We start from the raw sequence: 6,000 nt of genomic DNA on the forward strand, positions 1-6,000 counted from the left end.
CACACATGGCCGTGCGACACGGCCCTGTGCCCAACACGGCCAGGACACACGGGCGTGTTCAAAGCCGTGTAAAGACTGGGCTTATATCATTAATTGTACACGGGCTAGAACGATACCACATGGGCCGTTACACGATCGTGTCACCCTTTTTAACCCCTAAACCTTAATTTTAATCCCCATTTTTGTCTTTTTCTTAAAGTTTCACTCATATTCACCTTAGCCACCGATTGAACCAACCCCACCCTTCTTCTCTGGCCATCGCATCTCTCCCTATCTCCTATTCCGACCGCCATCTCTCCCATCAGTTCACGCGCCTCACCCCACAGACCTTTTCTTTTTTTTTTCTCAGTTTTCTCTCATCTCCCCATTTTCCTCTCCTTTCTGGCCATCCCCTTAACCCCGCACCACCCTCTCAGCCCGACCAGCCACCACCGCACCACCCTCTCAACCCGACTAGCCACCACCGCTCGCTCCAACCTCGACCCCTCCCTCCCATACCTTTTCATTTGCGCCGATCTACACCACCGTCGGTTCTCTTTTTACCCCCTACTATTTTTATTTTTAGTAATATTATAAATTTTTATAAATATTTTTATTTAATGGCAGTATTGTTAGTAGTGGTATTTTGTTTATACATTTGCCACATTGTTGCAGCTCTACTCAGATTCTTATCTCTTATTAGCATGCATTCGTTATATTGGTTAGTCCATTTGATTTATTTCATCGTTTTATGGCAGATTTATCATGACGAACACACGAGGCAAATCTAAGGTAGCCATCCTCGTTTCGAAAAATTGGAAAGGCCCTGGTGGGACCTCCGCCTCGAATGCATCTACTGAGGCTCGCCACCATTACCTCTGATTTTTGGAGGGCCCTTAAAAGGATCTGTACCAGCTTCATCGAGTGCGACCAGTTGGTCTGGGCCGTTGCATTGATTGGCCCGCATTGGAGCAAGTCTATTTGGCTGATGATGTGCGCGCGATTATTACTACAGCCCCGTGGGATAGATTTTTCACCATCATTGAGCCCACCTACACGGAGCTCACCTTAGAGTTCGGCGCCACATTTTCGGTCAGTAAGACATGTCGGTTCATGACTAGCCAAGCACCATCACCTTTTACCTCGGTGGTTTGGTGCGACATATGAGTGTCCCAGAGTTTGGTGCTACTTTGAGACTCTACCCAGAGGAATTCTTTAGCTTCATCAGCATATTCATCACTTGTCTTTACGCTGTTGGACTGATCTCACAGGCGGTCTGACAAACTATGATGCGAGTCGATCGAAGGTGAAGTCTCTTTCACCGTCCTTACGGTACCTTCACGCTTTTCTAGCTCATACGTTGACAGGTCGGAGAGAGAGCATAGGAGTGGTTAGTACTTATGACGCCTATTTTCTGTGGAACATGGCTACCAGACATGTTTTTTGATATGGAGTACTTCATCGAGCTTGCATTTCACCATCAAACTGAGCACCACAAGAAGGGCCCCATATGTCTCAACCCTTACGTGTTTTGCCTCGCTCGACACTTCGGTCTTCTTGACACACTAGAGCAATCCTCGACACTTACCCTAGTCAGCCAGATGTCCCATCAGGGCATCTTGAGCATGATCCATATGAGGATGATCGAACGGCGAAGTGGAGTGGACTCCCATCAATTCAGACTATTCCAGTCTGACATTCAGGATGACACAGAGGACTTCACTGATGATGCTTCTCCCTACCACGGGGATCCACCTCCATCACCACCTTTGAGTTACCGCCCTACTCACTCTGCTGCGACCTTCGCGGATGTCTCCAAGTAATTTACTCGCCTTGAGCAACAGTGTTTTCAAAGGTTCGATAGCATTGATGCAACTCTACAGGAAATATGCCAGCATCTCTACATCTCCTCTCCTGTGGCACAGGCTCGCGACATTGATCAGTCTGATGATGAGGACCATTGAGTCCATTTGTCTTTAGATTTATTTTTCTTTTTATTTTTCATTTTATGTTTATTTTATCCTTAATTTTGAACTATATTTTTCTTTGTAATAATTGTTCCTAATCGAGTTTTAATCCTTTGATCCTCTTCAGTATTTGTGTTTATCTTTTTATCAGTTGCTCAGAATCATGCACTCCCTCTACATTTATCTACAATTCTATTTTTCACTATTTTGGGACTTTCATCCATTATTCAGGTCAGTTTCAGTTTTCTCTCTCTCTTATGATATTTGTTTATATTATGATTACATTTGTTTGTACATTGAGGACAATGTACATCTTAAGTGTGGAGAGGTTATTTATATGATTATTTGGAAATCCCTTAATTATGCCTTGTGTTCAATTAATTTTCTCATAACATTATTAGAATGAATTCTTATCGATTTATGATTCTTATTGATATGTTTTAGATTAAATTCATAGGTATTTGTACATTGATGGTTTAGACTTTAAGACACTAGAGAATCAAGCATGATAAGTCTATTTTTTAGAATTAAAATTTTTTAGGTTGATTCCTTAAATTAAGGTATTACCTTGAAGTTTGAAATTTGCAAGATTGACATCAAAAGCCATAATTTTTGTGAGATTTTGAGCCTTTAGAGCATATACTTTTCTTGCTCACTTTTTTATTGGTTATGAGTGTGTCAATATTGATTTGTTATTCTAGAACTTGCTTAGATTGTACATGTCAAGACCACACCTTTGATTTGATATATTGAGATGATAAAGGCACTTAGGTTTTAACCCATTTATACCATAAAAGCCTACCTTCATAATTAACCCTTAGTGAACCCCCTTTAAGCCTAACAAATTGTTTCTTGATTTACCCATTAATATTAACCCATAACTCATTTTTGATTCATTGAGAATTTTTTCCAGTTTTATTGACTCTCTTTTTATTGAGATTTGATTTGGTTAGTTGCTTCACTATGTTCTTTTATTCCAGTTGTTAAATTTTCTCTTATTATCTATTGATATAAAAAATATATATACATTTATGTTGATTATTACAGCCCTTTAAAGACCTTTTGATTTGTGTATCATATCATTTTATAGTGGTGGAGATTTGATTTTCATGCAAGCCTATGGTAATGACCTTTCATAATTGACTTTTAAGTGCTTACTTTTTGAACCTTAAATACTTTGAGTGATTTGAGTGAATCTTTAGTGAGGATGTAAAATCTTGTCGATTTTGAATTAAAAGTAATTACTTAGATAAGGGGAGATACCTATATTTTCATGTCTTAAAAAAAGTGTGACTTGGATTGTTTGAATCTTTAGGGTTCTTTTAGTTGAATTATTAATGTGTAATTATTTTTGAATTATGATAAAACATTATTAATGAGAATTATGAATTGAGAAAGTTTACTTTTAATTGTGAGTTGAGGATTTTGCTTGAGGACAAGCAAACGCTTAAGTGTGGGGATATTTGATAAACCATAAAAGTAACACATTTTAATCCCATGCCTGGCATGTTTTTGGATGATTTATTATTTAATATAGTGAATTTAATGCTCCTAATCCTTTAAATTTATATTTTATACTTAGGAGAGCATAGGGGACCAAAAGGAGCAGAAAACGGGCCAAAGACGGACAAAACGAGCTGATTTAAAGATCCACACGGTCAAGACCATTTCGACATGGACTGAGCACAGGCCCGTGTGGTAGCCCGTTCTGATATCACTCCCTGTTTCCAAAACATGCGGGAAAAGCTAATTTTTAGGGATTCTGAGCATTCTAAAGTCTATAAATACATACTAAAAGAGGGCCTAAATGGGGGACGCAGAGTAGAATGCAGAAATTACTCGAATACCGCCAACAGATTCAGCTTGGAAGCAGGATCTCCTTCAAGACTGAAGATCTCCATTGAATTTCTCTCGAAATTTTTGGGGTTTCTTAATGTTTTGTTGTTTTCCTATTTTTGAGATGTTTTCCTCATACAGTATGAACTAAATTCCTTAAATACCTAGGGAAGATGAAACCTAAGATGGATCTTATTATTTGATTTGTTTTGAGTTACATGATAAATATTTGTTTTTGATCTCAATTATGTGTTCTTATTTCATGTTTTTAATGTTTTTAGGATATTAACTCATGATTGATGTGCTTATTTCGTGGAGCAAAAGTTTCTGTCTAAGAGTAGATCTCACATAATTGAGTGGAATTGCATGCAACCCTAGAAATAGGGCGACATAAATCTACCAGATTAGAGTCAAATCTAATAGGGAAATCCATAGATCGAGTATTATAATGCGACGATAGGGGTTTTAATTAGAAAGAGATATCAATTAATCAACCTAGAGTCAGTTATTTTTACTCTTGAAAGAGATATTAATATAATTTAGGGATTTCTATGCATCAAGTCAAATGAATAAATCATTTAATTCAGATTTAGAATAATAAGTGAAGTCTAGGTGGATTCTTTCTTGGGTATTTTCTCTCTCATATGTTTTCTTCAATTATTTTCCCAATTTGCTCCCTGTCTCTTAGTAATTAGTTTAGTTTAATTTTAGATTAAAAGTAACCCTTCAATTTATAGGCTAGATAATAAAAAGATAGTAATTACTAGCAATTTTAGTCCTCGTGGATACGATATTCCTGACTCACCGTAGCTATACTACCATTCGATAGGTGCGCTTGCCTTTGTCGTATTTTAGTTAGTTCGTGACGTCATCAATTTCCACCTTGATGATTTCCCAAGGTTGTTAGGCCTAGGGTTTGTTTCACGTTCTTCATTTCCCAAATAGTTGATCCGTTGAATGACCCTACAAAATAGTTAAAAGATCATGCTTCCACTCACTAATCCCCTATAGAAGGATTAGTTCCTTATGGCTTTCATAAACAACATGGAATACATGGAAAAATTAAGCGTAGAGAATGGATTGAAATATAAAGTTTAAGAAAAGCCTGATTGATATTAATAATAAGCCTGGATCCACAATAGTTAATCTTCTCTATAACTCATAACTAGTAAACTAAAACTATGAAAATATAAAGAAAGTAAGAAAACAAAACTTAAACCTAAAGATAGAATCTAAGCTAATGCAATATGTTCATAATGTGTGCCAAATGAGCTTATTTATAGCCTTTAGGTAGCCTTCATCCTTAAACCTAGGTTAGCTGGCATTCTCGAGCTTTAAGTTTGATTGTGCAGACCAAAATGCCCCTACTTCATGTTTTATTCTCGTCACAAAGTCAATGTTGCAACACAATGGCCTGTGTCGCGACATAGCTACCAGTATGCTTCTCTGCAGCTATCTGCAAGGGTATGTCGTGACACCCTCAGCCTGTGTCACGACATTGAAGGCAGTTTCTTACTTTCTCCATTCTGTTCTCTATGTTGTGACATCGAATCTCCCATGTTTCAACATAGTGTCCAATATTGGTCCAAAATGCCTTCTAATCGTCTCCTGTACACTTAGAAAGCATGTTACCTCTCATTTAGGCCCTTAAAGTTAATAAAAGACTTAATGTGCACATTTTATTAGATGTAAGTAAAATTAAAGAAACTTACTTAAAACATAACGAAAATGCTTATATTTAAGCTCCTTAAATGTGAAAACTAGTTTAATTTACTACACCGAATTACGGTAGATCTCCTTTTGGTTAGTATTTTCATCACAATGTATTATTATATGTGAGTGCATACCATTTGAGTAGGAATCACTACTTCCACTCCATAAAAAAGTGAGAACATAGTCTCCTCAGTTACTGTGTGAGGTGAGGTTTGTGAAGCCCAAATGATTCCTGACAGCTCCTCTAACCAAGCACCTTTGGCACCATCTACCTTCTTTTTCAAAGCTGTTAGAATTTTCTTATTCATGACCTCCATTTGGATTTTTGTTTGGGGTGTCTTGATAGAGCTTTGAGCCAGTGCAATCTATAAATCTTTGCAAAAGTTTTTGAATTTCCCTTGAAATTGCGTTCCATTGTTTGTTATAATTAGGAGTGAGATGCCAAATCTACACAGAATAGACTTCTAAAGAAAAGATTCCATTTTCTTTTCTATAATTGTAGCTA

Source organism: Gossypium hirsutum, chromosome A10 (assembly GCF_007990345.1).
Source record: "Gossypium hirsutum isolate 1008001.06 chromosome A10, Gossypium_hirsutum_v2.1, whole genome shotgun sequence".
Taxonomy (NCBI): domain Eukaryota; kingdom Viridiplantae; phylum Streptophyta; class Magnoliopsida; order Malvales; family Malvaceae; genus Gossypium; species Gossypium hirsutum.